General features: G+C 36.5%; 1 long non-coding RNA gene across 3 annotated transcripts in view; it reads right to left on the bottom strand.

The window, feature by feature from the left end:
* The window catches only part of LOC116554007, a 90,506-nt gene that overhangs the window by 70,440 nt on the left and 6,658 nt on the right, over positions 1–13,408 (bottom strand). For all 3 annotated transcript variants that reach the window (XR_004270006.1, XR_004270008.1, XR_004270007.1), the window contains exons 2-3: positions 1,126–1,173; positions 857–925 (exon numbers count right to left, since the gene is read on the bottom strand). This is a non-coding gene — a long non-coding RNA (uncharacterized LOC116554007). The remainder of the gene's footprint in view (positions 1–856; positions 926–1,125; positions 1,174–13,408) is intronic.

The raw sequence follows: 13,408 nt of genomic DNA, 5'->3' as shown, positions 1-13,408 counted from the left end.
GCAGTGCACAGAATGTCTGCTAAGGTGCATGACAAGTCAGAGTTAAATATATATTAATAAATGAATTAGCTTCATAAATAATAGCCATAATGACATTTTAGGAGACAATAAGTCTGAGGATTGTCAGAAAACGGTTGATGTATGAGCTTCACGTCTCAGTGATTCTTCAAAATGAATAGGCTTTGCGAGATAGTTCAGACCCGCGACCAGCCTATTTCCTTGAATAATTTACTTGTTGTCAATTTGTACAGCCACATTACACATGCAAATTGTGCTGCCTGTGCAAACACCACTTGGAGATGATAAAAACAAATTTACGAAGGCTATAGAAGAAGGATTTATTTCACTTTCTCACCCAGGTCAAGCAATACATGTATCTGACGATTGTGTGTACCCAATTTTGTTGTAATTATATCAGCAAATTATTCCTTATAATCTTATTATTTTTAGCAGTCTCCTTGTGCTTGGGATAATTAGCTTTCTTCACTCAGTGTAAAAACAATTCAACTTGCCAGCCAGGTAGGGCATAGCTCCATTATCTGTTTTGGGTTTAAATTTATTCCCTATATTCTTGGACACTTTGTGTAAATTAAAAATTTCATAGTCCCTAATACTGTACACGCTGTTCATTCAGTGATGAATTAAGGCCCCTAAACCTCTCCGTTTGCTATTAGATATCTCACCCACTTTATATGTTAATCTGTGCTAATGAATTCCACAACCCCTAGCCACAGTGAGATGACTAAAATTATTACCACTTACAGAGATATGCCTTTTTCATTTAAAGTTCAATTCAAATTGCTCGCATAAACAGTCTGCCACACAAAGATACCTCCTATAAAGGAGAGTTACTTACCTATAAGTAGAGTTCTCTGAAGGTAGTATTATCTTTGGATGCACATTCCTGGGTCACGTGCCCTCAGGTCTGTGGCATGGGGGGAGAGAATTCATTGCTGATGGGCAGGTCTTTCTTTGCTTGGGGCCCTTCATTAGCTCTGTGGCCTGTATTCCTGAGGGTTTTGTGCCACGCCCCTTTACCCAACCAATCCTGTCCTTAGCACAACAGACCCCAAGGGAAATAGTGGGGTAACAGAACCACCTAATGAGAATTGTAGGACTGGTTACCATCAACGATGCTGAGGAGCCAGAAGCAGCCTCCATTGTTGAAGTTACCTGTAAAATAAACTGCCCAGTAACTGAAAAAAAAAAAAAAAAAAAAAAAAAAACTAGTTTCTTTTTACATATACTATATAATCTAAAATCTATACTTTTTTTTTACTTTTTGCAGAAGTAGCATTTTCATTATGGAAATAATACATTTTCATCATGGAAAACTTGGAAAATATAGATAAACAAAAAGAATAAAAATCACACATATTCCCACCCATGGTCCCACCGTGCAGTGATAGGCACAACTGGTTTCTGGCATCTATTTTTACAGACCAGTTTTCTACTTAGATACTCTCATAAGATGACAACAAAATCACTAGTTATCAGGTCCCTTTTCAACCCTCTCCAACCAGAGGTTCTAGGACAGGGTGCCTACCTCATTTGCCCCTACATCTTCCACTTAACCCATTTTAAGAACGCTGTCTGCATTCTTCCTCTAAAGTTGAGTGATTCTCAGAGTTTTGGGTGCTGAGCCCTTTGCTCCTTCCATCTCTCTTTCTTCAACAGAACATTCAAACAAGTTCTCATCCTGCTTTAGCCCTAATTTACTTTCTGTAATTACCACCTTCTAAAATAACCTTTCAGAAGTGATGCAGTAAGACACAGAGTGTAAGGCACAGTCTGAGGTTAGCCCTTGGGCCAGTCCTCATTGTACCTTGCACACCTGGATTGTCTCAGTGGTACCGACGGTACTGCCCTTTCATTGCCCCCTCTGCATTTGATCCTCACAACTGCTGTGCAGACTGGCAGAGCATGTGCTGTTATTCCTGTTTTGCAGATGAACATATAAAGTCTGGGAGGTTAAGCAGCTTGCCTGGGAGAAAAGAATGAGTATCCAGGTCTTTGCAACTCCTGAACACAGGACTCTCCATTTTAATTCTTGCCCTTAATTGTTGCTTATGATTTTGGAACTTAGGGCAGTTAGTATGTTTTCAGTATTTCTCCTTAAAGATGGATTATTTTCTAAGGTAAATCTTTGGAAATCTTTTTGGTTAGGGATTCAGAGCTTCATACATTATTTTATTTTGAGGTTCCTTAATTATTTATTACCTTGAGAAGGCTATTTACATAAAGCAAATATTTTGCTTTAGGAGAGTTTATAATAGTCTACCTTTTATAGGATTCCCTGCTTAAAAGTCAAAACAACTTCTTGGGAATAAGAGTTTTCCAGTCTATGGTTAAGAAAATACTCACAGATTAACTTAATTCATTATCACAGCTGGATGCAGTATCATCAGGATCCAACCTGAGCCCTTCCCACTCTGTGCTTCTCTTTTTGCCGCAGGGTCACTTACAGCATTACACACTCACACAGTTAAGATGGTAAATCCCATGTGATATATAGCATGGGAATAACATTAACTTAGAGGAACCATTTAGTACATTGTTTGAAAATGTGAAGCCATCACATGGATGATAGATTGAGCAACCTACAATTAACCTGAGTTAATATTTGGCAGAGCCAGATGGACAGCTCTTAACTTTTAATCTCACCAAAGTGCTTCATGTTCTTCATAAATAAAGAATAACAAAAACAAATACACTTTAATTCATCATCTTCTCTGGAACATGGTGTGTTCACCTAATTGTCTTATCTCCATTTGTGAACTGCAAATGTGAGTTTGGCTGCAGCAAGACCAAGCCCAGAAAATCATGAAGTAGGCAAGGGTAGCTTTCTGCATCTCAACAATCCTCAGGAGCAACTCCTTTCTTCCTCCTCCCAGTGTGCCGTGGCTTCTTCTTCTTGGATGCCTTTGGCTTACTAGTTCTCTTCTCATTAAAACCACCTCGCCTGAACCCAGATGGTCATTTGGTTTCACTATAGTGCAGTTGGATAATGAAGTTTATTGTGTTCTCACCCCCGGAATTATTTTTGTTTTGACAGGGGAAATCCTTGGCAAAGATATTTAGGGACCAGGAAGATGTTCCCAGTCACCATCAAATGATGTGATTTGGCTCAAAGTTCTCAATTGTTATGCATGCCATTTTGGTTGTAGAATTGTAGAATGCCATGTGGAAGATGTGGGTACCTTTTCTGGTTTACTCGTATACTAGATGGGGATAACAAGAAACCTCCCTCCTATAACTGTTGGGAGAATTCAATTAGTGTGTGTAAAAGCACTTGGAATAGTTTGGCAGTTAGGAAGGACTCAGTTCATTTTTAGACATTCCTTCCTCCTCGCCCTTCTTTTTCCTAGGAGAGGCAATGTGGTATAGCAGAAAGCACATGGGCTTGGGAGTCAGGTGATCCTAGGCTCAGATATAGACCCTGCCATTCACTAGTTATGCAATCACAAGCACATAACATTTTCTGAACTTTAATTCCTTTAATCAAGGGATAGAGTATCGCATATGGTCGCATGAAAATTAAGTGAGATAACGTATATGTTATGCTTAGCAAGGTTTTTTGTACCTAGCAGACATACATTAGTGAATTATTATTATTAATGCTAATAAACGCAAAAGACATACATATATTGAAGTTCAACAGCACAATTTTTAAGTTATTGGCTCTTGTAGTCATAGTTACATAGTTAAGTGTAACTATGAATGTCACCTTTTTTGCATTTAGTAAGAGTTTCTAGGCTTATGAACCCTAGGTATCGTTCTTTCTGTATTTCCCTGCTATCCAAAACAAACAAATTAAAAAACCTAATAGTATTATTTGGATAAAACATTTTAATGAAGTATTAGGGAGGTGTTAACGAGTGGATTGTTGAGATAAAAAAGATGTAATATATGGGAAAACATGAAGTATATGTTAACAAGACCTCAATAAACAATAAAAGGAAAATATAAAAATTCTTTTAAGCAAAATTACGGAGAAAGGCCTTTGAGCTTTAATTGAAGAAATTAGCAAACTTTGAAAATTCTTTTTGCAGCATCTTTCAAGTTCTATTACCAGTTAAATTAGTTTATGATTGTTTTAAAATATATTTTAAATAATTCTCTTTATATCAGAAAAATAAACAGTGTGTATATACCATATACAATAATAATATACAATCTACTTTACAATAGTTTTAGAGTTGTTTCATTAAATTGGTTCTAGCTGTTTCTATTAAACTTCCTGAATTTCATTTTTTCCCTTCCTCCATAGAATCAACGGCCAAATCCTTATATTTGTTTCCTCTTTTTCATCTTTTTCCAGTCTATGCCTGGAACGGAAAACACAGTCTTTTGCTTTTGGGTTCGGTCCTATTGCCAATACCTTTTACTTTATTATTACTACAGCCAACTACAGTCTATAGGCCTCTATTTTCCTGTCTCATAAGAGTCTCCACGATTTGAACTATATTCAACTTTCCCATTTTTCTGATTATGAAACTAAGGCTGAGGGAGGTTTAGCATGTTGAACATAGTCATACATATCTTTGTGCTTTCAAAGTTCTAGGTCTTATCATTTAACCATGCTACTCTTTCCTAAACACGGCCTAAAATTTTCCAAATTTTTCTATGAATTTTCCTATCATATATACCTATTAAGTTCTTTACTTCCTTCTAAGGCCAGTATATATCCTACCTTTGCCACAAAATTCTCTTGAAATCCTGAGCTAATTGCATTGCTTTCTATTTACTGTGATCGTGACAGTTTTATTTTAATATTAATTTTAAGTTCAGGGTACATGAGCAGGTTTGTTACACAAATAAACTTGAGTCAAGAGTGTTTGTTATACACAGTATTTCATCACTCATGTATGAAGCCTAGTATTCATTAGTTATTTTTCCTGAACCTCTCCCTCCTTCCACCTTCCACTCTCCGATAGGCCCCAGTGTGTGTTGTTCCCCTCTCTGTGTCCATGTGTTCTCACAGAATAGTTTGTTCTAATTTCAGTATAGCACTTAATATTGTTTGCTTTATATTAAAGTTATTTACATCTGTCTATATACTCAACTAGATTTTAGATTCTTGGATAGCAGGGAGAATGAGTTATCTGTCTTTTTTAAAAAATCTGTTTTCAGACAAGTGTTCTTAGAATTGTCTGTCTTATTTAATTATCCTCCCCTTTCATACAAAAATAGTGTCCTCCAAAGTACTTTAACACTAATAGATTTTAAGTCAATGTTAAAAAAATTGAATTAAAATTTTATTTTAAAAGAGAAGTGTTGTGCTGTTTTTGAGAAATCTGTGTTTTTTCTTTTCTAATGGCAAATTTTAATGGAAAAATAGCAATTATTCATTAAGCGTTCTTACATAGGATAACTTTTCTCAACAAGGATATATTCTGTATAGCTAAGAAAAATGTATGCCAAGTTTACTTGTTGTCATTTAAATATTTACCAAGTTCCCAACATCTAGCACTACAGATAAATAATACAATTGTCAAAGTAGTACTGAACATAAAAAGTAACAGTCTTTGATCTTAAATAATATAAACTAAAATGAATAAACTCTAACAATAACAATAATGACGATGAAAAGACTTCATGAAAAACACAAGGGATGTTTAAAAAGTTATGTGCCTGTCTGAATTACAAACAGTTACATTTCCCAAGTAAGCTTCTATCTTACCAACCTTTCCACACATAATATCTGTGGACTCAGGAAAGAAGCAAAATAATTGTTTGAAGGCATTGGAGAAGAAAAAGAGCAGGCAGATACCAGAGAGGTTACTCAGAAGAAGAGGAAGACAAGGGATTAGTTTACCTTTTTTATTATTTCAAGCTTTTATCCTGAGACCAGGTCTCAGGATAGGGTAGGAAGGCTAGAAATTGAATAGGAATCTTACTTTGGGAAAGACTTTGGGTCAATAACAGCTGCTAGAAAGTGAAGCGGAATCTTTAAAAGTGAGGCAGAGGGGGTGAGCCTAAATTCTACATATAAGCTATGCATATAATCTATGCATATAATCTCTGGATGACTGTTGAATTATGCAAGTGAGGGCAAACTTTAAGGAGTCCAGCTAAAGCTAAAATAAGTGAACTTAGACTTGAGCTGCCACTTATTACAAGGGAGACAGAGCTTGCACTATGGGCTTAACCTAGTTAGCTGTCTGCTTAAAGATAAATATATACACATATATATATGTGTGTGTGTGTGTGTGTGTGTGTGTGTGTGTATGTGTATATATATATATATATGTATATATATATAGTATATTTATATATAATGTATATTCCTTTGGAGAAGCATTATAGAATCCAGAGTTTCTACAACATATCCATCACAATTTCTGGCATAAAGTCCAGAATTACTTGTCATGTAAAGATACAAAAAAAAAAAAAAAAAAAAAAAAAGAAACAGTTTTAAGAGAAAAGAAAATCAATAGAGACTAATTCTGAGATGACACCAAGGTTGAAATCAAAAGATAAGAATTTAAAAAATAATTATGCTTCAGGACTGAAATGAAAATATATTATAATAATGAAAAGATAGAAAGTCTTAGTTGGGAGATATAAAGTATAAAAAGGAAATTAATAGAAATTCTAAAATAAAAAAATTTAAAATAAAAAATTTACTGGATGGCTCAGATGAAGAATGAATATACTAGAAGAAAGACTGAGAGAACTTGAAGATAGACCACTAAAAACAATATGCTTTGAAGAACAGAGGAAAACATTTTGTTCTTTTGAGACGGAGTTTCGCTCTGTCACCCAGGCTGGAGTACAGTGGCAGAATCTTGGTGGCTCTCTGCCTCCCAAGTTCAAGCAATTCTCTGCCTCAGCCTCCCAAGTAACTAGGTTTACAGGTACCCACCACCATGCCCAGCTAATTTTTTTATTTTTAGTAGAGGCAGGGTTTCACCATCTTGGCCAGGTTGGTCTTGAACTCCTGACCTCATGATCCACCTGCATCGGCCTCCCAAAGTGCTAGGATTACAGGTGTGAACCACCATGCCTGGTCTATTTTTTTTTTTTTTTTTTTTTGAGACAGAGTCTCGCTCCATTGCCAGGTGCCAGGCTGGAGTGCAGTGGTGCAATCTTGGCTCACTGCAACCTCCACCTCCTGGGTTCAAGCAATTCTCCTGCCTCAGCCTCCCAAGGAGCTGGGACTACAGGCATGCACCACCATACCCAGCTAATTTTTGTGTTTTTAGTAGAGATGGGGTTTCACCATGTTGGCCAGGATGGTCTCGATCTCTTGACTTCGTGATCCGCCTGCCTCAGCCTCCCAAAGTGCTGGGATTACAGGTGTGAGCCACCATGCCTGGTGCCTGGCCTATTTTACATATTTTTAATATATAGTTTTTTCTGAGAGATGGAGTCTTACTATGTTGCCCCGGCTGGTTGTGAACTCCTGGGCTCAAGTGATCCTCCTGCCCTGGCCTCTCAAAGTACTGAGATTACAGGTATGAGCCACCATGCCAGGCCTATTTTAAAAAATGATCCTGGCCTCAGGGTCATGTAAACAAATATTAAAATATCTAATATTGGAGTAATGAGAGAATGGTCTAGAGAGGTTATTTGAAGAAATAATGGCTGAAAATTCCTCAATTTTAGCTAAAGATATAAATTTTTAGTTCAAGAAGTTCGGTGAACTTCAAGCAAAATAAACAGCATATTTAGAAACACTACAGTCAAACTGTTAAAAACCAAAGACAAAGAGACAGTCTTCCAAGCAGCCAGAGAAAAATGACACTTTCATATGGGGGAGTAATAATTTGAAGGATCTCAAAGATTCCATCAGAAATAAGAGAGGCTAAAAGACAATGGAACAACAGTTTTAAAATAATAAAAGAAAAAGTTGGCCAGGCGCTGTGGCTCACGCCTGTAATCCTAGCACTTTGGGAGGCCGAGGTGGGTGGATCACCTGAGGTCAGGAGTTCAAGATCGGCCTGGCCATGACGGTGAAACCCCATCTTTAAAACAAAAAAAAAAAAAAAAAAAAAAAAAAAAGCTATCAACTGAGAATTCCGTATCCAGAAAAACAGCCCACAAGAATGAAGATGAGTTCCACTTCTACCTAGGACATAGAAAGCTACAAAGATCATTAATCCTATTCTAAAAATAAGAAAGTGTCATATAAATGACAAAAGTATAACTTTCCTTCAACCCAGAACACTAAGTTCACAGGGCAAACAAATAGCCATAAATCCAAGAAATGAGAAGCTCCTTCAGGGAGCATTGATCTGGGAGCACTGACTCATTTGGGAAAAGCACAGGAAGAAGGAACAAAGAAGAAATGGAATAAACAGAAAATATCTAGAAAGGTGGTAGATTTAAATGAATACACAAATAATTACATCAACTATAAATGTTCCAGCTACAACAATTAAAAGACGTTGACAGGATAAAAAAGCAAGCCCCAAGTATGTATCATCCAAGAAATACACATTTAAAAAAAAAATAGGGTCTTGATCTGTTGCCCAGACTTGAGTGTGAGTCTTGGCTCACTGCAGCCTCAACCTCCAAGGGTCAAGTGATTCTTCCACCTCAGCCTCCCAAGTAGCTGGGCCTACAGGTGTGCATCACACCTGGCTAATTTTTGCACTTTTTTTTTTTTTTTTTTTTTAAGGAACAGGTCTTACCACGTTGCCCAGGCTGGTCTTGAACTGCTAAGCTCAAGCATTACACCTGCCTCAGCCTCTCAAAGTGCTGGGATTACAGGCATGAGCCACCATGCCTGGCCAAGAAGTATACTTTAAATGTAAATTATATATATGTTAAGAATAAAATAATGGATAAAGATATGCCATGCAAATACAAAGTTTTTAAAACCTAGAGTGGCTGTCTAGATACCAAACAAAATAGACTTCAGAATAAGAAATATTACCAAGGATAAAGATGACTATTAAATAATAACTAAAAGGTCAATTCACAAAGACGTCATAAAACCCCTATATATATGTGCACTTAAAAACATAGCTTCAAATACCAGAAACAAACCTGATACAAATGAGAGAAGAAATAGACATATCCATAATAACAGTTTGAGAATTCAATATTTCTGTCTCAGTAATCAATTGAACAAGTTGGCAGAAAAGCAATAAGGAAATACAAAACCTGAACAGCACCAGCAACTTGAGCTAACTGATGTGTGCAGAACAATTCACACAACAACAAAATTCGTGATAAAAATTTTAAAATTATTTGTATATAATAGCCATGAAAAGTTGGAAACTGAAATTAAAAACAGTTCCACTACAGTTTACAATAACAATTTATAGTATAAAAGTCAAGAAATAGTTTTAAATATAAAATATGTACATGATCTATGTGCTTGAAACCCCAAAACATTCATGAGAGAAATTAAAGAAGACCTAAATAAATCTAGAGGTAAACTTTTCATTGATTAGAAGACTCAATAATGTTAAGGTATCAGTTTTCTCCACATTGATCTATAGGTTTGATGCAGTCCCAATCAAAATATTAGCAGCATATTTTTATAGAAACTGACAAGCTAATTCTCAAATTTATATGAATATGCAGACAAGCTAGTATCACACACACACAAAAAAACAATTTAAAAAAAGAATGTGGTTGTAAGGCAGACATTACTTGATTTCAAAACTCATCATAAAGCCACAATAATTAGGGGAGTATAGTATTGGAGAGAGAATACATACATAGACCAATGGAACAGAATTTCAGCATAGGTGCAAAGGCAATTCACTGGAAGAAGGAGTTTCAATAAATCATGCTGGAACAACTGGACATCCAGGTACTAAAAAATAAGCCTTGGCACATACTTTGTATCTTACATACAGTTGATGCAAAATGGATCATAAACCTAAAAGCTAAAACTATAAAAATGTGTAGAATAAAACATAAATAATAAAACTGAAAATAATCTTTGTGACCATTAGCCAGTCAAGGTTAATGAAGGCTCGGGAGGCTCAGGCAGGAGAACAGTGTGAGCCCACGAGTTTGAGGTTTGCAGTGAGCGGTGGTTGCCTTGAGCTGTGGTTATGTCACTGCACTCCAGCCTGGGTGACAAAGTAAGATCCTGTCTAAAAAAAAAAAAAAAAAAAAAGAAAAAAAAAAGTGCTAATAAAAAGAAAAAAAGTTTGTTTTTGTGACTTTGGACAAGGTAAGGATTTCTTAGGATTTCCTAGACATAACACATGAAGCATAAACTATGACAGAAAAAAATTGATGTTAAACTTTATCAAAATGGAAAACTTTTGCTCTTTGAAACACACTGTTAAAAAAGGCAAAAGACAATACAGAGACATCATAAGTTATTAGATAAGTTATAATTGATACACATTGAGATACCACTACATACTTATTTAAACCCACTTACCTTTTATGTCCATACTGAAGAATGGGGAGCAACAGGAATTTTCATACATTACTGATGAAAATGCATAATGGTACAGCCACTTTTGAAAACACTTTGGTAGTTTCTTACGTAGTTTAATATACACTTATCATACAATCCAGCAATCCCACGCCTAGGTATTTACCTAAGAGAAATGAAAACTTTTTTACACAAAAACCTTTATGTGAGCATTTTAGCATCTTTATTTATAATTAATAATTGCTAACAACTGAAAACAATTCAAATATCCTTCAACTGGTAAACAAACTATGTTTTTTGTTTTTTCGTTTTTGAGATGGAGTCTTGCTGCTGTCGGCATGGGCTGGAATGCAATGGCATGATCTAGGCCCACCGTAACCACTGCCTCCTGGGTTCCAGCAAATTCTCCTGCCTCAGCCTCCCAAGTAGCTAAGATTACAGGTGTCCACCACCATGCCCAGTTAATTTTTGTATTTTTTTAATTGTACTATAGGTTCTGGGGTACATGTGCAGATCATGCAGGACCATTGCATAGCTACATACGCGGCAAGGTGGTTTGTTGCCTCCATCCCCCCGTTACCTATATCTGGCATTTCTCCCCAACCTCCCCACCTGCTGCTGTCTCTCCCCTAGTGCCCCCAATGAACTTCAGTGTGTGATGCTCCCCTCCCTGTGTCCATGTGTTCTCATTGTTCAACACCCACCTATGAGTGAGAACATGTGGTGTTTGATTTTCTGTCCTTGTGTCAGTTTGCTGAGAATGATGGTTTCCAGATTCATCCATGTCCCTACAAAGGACACAAACTCATCGTTTTTTATGGCTGCATAGTATTCCATGGTGTATATATGCCACATTTTCCTTGTCCAGTCTATCAATGATGGGCATTTGGGTTGGTTCCAGGTCTTTGCTAATTTTTGTATTTTTAGTAGAGATAGGGTTTCACCTTGTTGGCCAGGCTGGTCTCGAACTCTTGACCTCAAGTGATCCAACCATCTTGGCCTCTCAAAGTGCTGGAGTTATATGCATGATCCACCACATCCAATCTATACTTTGATTATATTTAAAAGTTGTGTGTGACCTTGCCCGTTTATCTGTTAGAAAATAACAGTGTTGTTTATGTTAATATATATTAACCCACTTCAGCCTCCCAAAATGATGGGATTACAGGCGTGAGCCACCACACCCAGTCAGCAAACTATGCTATAGCTACACAATGGAATACTACTTAGCAATAAAAAGGAACAACCTGCAGATACACACAACATGTATGATCCTCATATGTATTAAGCTCTTTGAACTAGGCCAGACTCAAAAGACTACAGACTATTTGATTTCATTTATATGACTCCATTCTGGAAATGGCAAAATTATGAAGACAGAGAACATCTCAGCAGCTTACAGGAGCTGGGGAGGGAGAAGTAGTTGACTTCATATGGTCATGATGGCAACTTGGGTATATTCTATATACTGATTACAGTAGTGTTTACATGACTATATGCATTTCATAAATCTCATAGGGTACACATAAGGTGTGAATTTATATTGCATGTAAATTGTATTGTACATAAATTATACCTCAGTAAACCTCGGTTTTAAAAAGATTGAGGGTAAAATAAAGATATCTTCAGATAAAAGAAAACCACGAAAATCCATTGCTGCAAATCTATACTATAAGCCATGTAAAAAGAAATTCTTTAGAATGAAGGTAAATGAAAGCAGATGTAAATTCAGATTTACAGGATGGAAGGAAGAGCATCGGAAATAGTAAATATGTGAGTAAGTGTAAAAGACTATTTTTTCCTCTGTATTCCTTTAAAATACAAACATAGTTTCAAGGAAATAAAAATGCCTTAATGTGAGATTTACAATGTGTGTAGATGCAGTACATATAAGAACATCAAGAGTGGGCCAAGAGCTTTAAAGGGACCTGTGCAGTTCCGATGTTTCTACATTTCACACAAACTGTTAAAATGTTAACTTTAAGCAGCCTGTAAGAGTTAAGGATGAGTACTGTAATCCCTATAGAGTGACCATTAAAAAATAAGACAATAAGATATAGATAAAAAGCCAATGTATACATTTGATCTGGTTTCGAAGGATGAAAAGATATGTAACAGGCACAAAAGAGAAAGTTATTTCAGGCAAAGGAAATAGTATATACTAAATTCCATTTAGCTCACTTTTCTATTAGGAATTTCATAGTTCATATTTACATCATGAACCTCACAATTTTTGTACTTATGGTTTAAATATTATATCTCAGACTACAAAAAAGCCAATATATGAATTCGAATGGAATTCTAAAAAGGACCTAGAAGTGAATTTGGGAAGGAAGACCTTGCCCTAGGGATGGTCAAAGGCTCAGAGATGGGAAGAGATGATGGCAAGGCCCCATGGCTCAGTATCTGATTTGGTTAGGTCGGCTGAAAACACGTCTGTAATTTAAGACCATAGAGTGGAGCATGCTTTTCTTAACTGAAATTAAATGATGTAAATGTATTCAAAGTTTAAAGATAGATAGAAAGCAATTTGCTGGGCATGGTGGCTCACATCTGTAATTCCAGCATTTTGGGAGGCTGAGGTGGGTGGATCACTTGAGGTCAGGAGATCAAGACCAGCCACAGCCAACATGGTGGAACCCATCTCTACTAAAAATACAAACAACAACAACAACAACAAAATTAGCTGGGCATTGTAGCATGTGCCTGTAATCCCAGGTATTCAGGAGGCTGACACAGGAGAATTGCTTGAACCCAGGAGGTGGAGGTTGCAGTGAGCCAAGATTATGCCACTGCACTCCAGCCTGGGCAGCACAGCAAGACTCCATCTAAAAAAAAAATGTAGAAAGCAATTTGACAACATTTCAAAGACAGAACATAGTACAGGAAAGTAAGGCAGATCATTCAGGATGTCCTCAAATTGTAAATGCATGGTTTCAGGTGTTTGTTTTAAATAGTTATCTGAAATTCAGAACAGTTATTTCATTAGAGACAGTGTTCTGAGTGGTGATTAGATTCCCTGGCCACAGAGGATAATGCCACGTTGCAACACAT

Source organism: Sapajus apella, unplaced genomic scaffold (assembly GCF_009761245.1).
Source record: "Sapajus apella isolate SASKATOON/1434 unplaced genomic scaffold, GSC_monkey_1.0 scaffold13, whole genome shotgun sequence".
NCBI lineage: Eukaryota > Metazoa > Chordata > Mammalia > Primates > Cebidae > Sapajus > Sapajus apella.
This window is presented reverse-complemented; position numbering and strand designations above follow the sequence as displayed.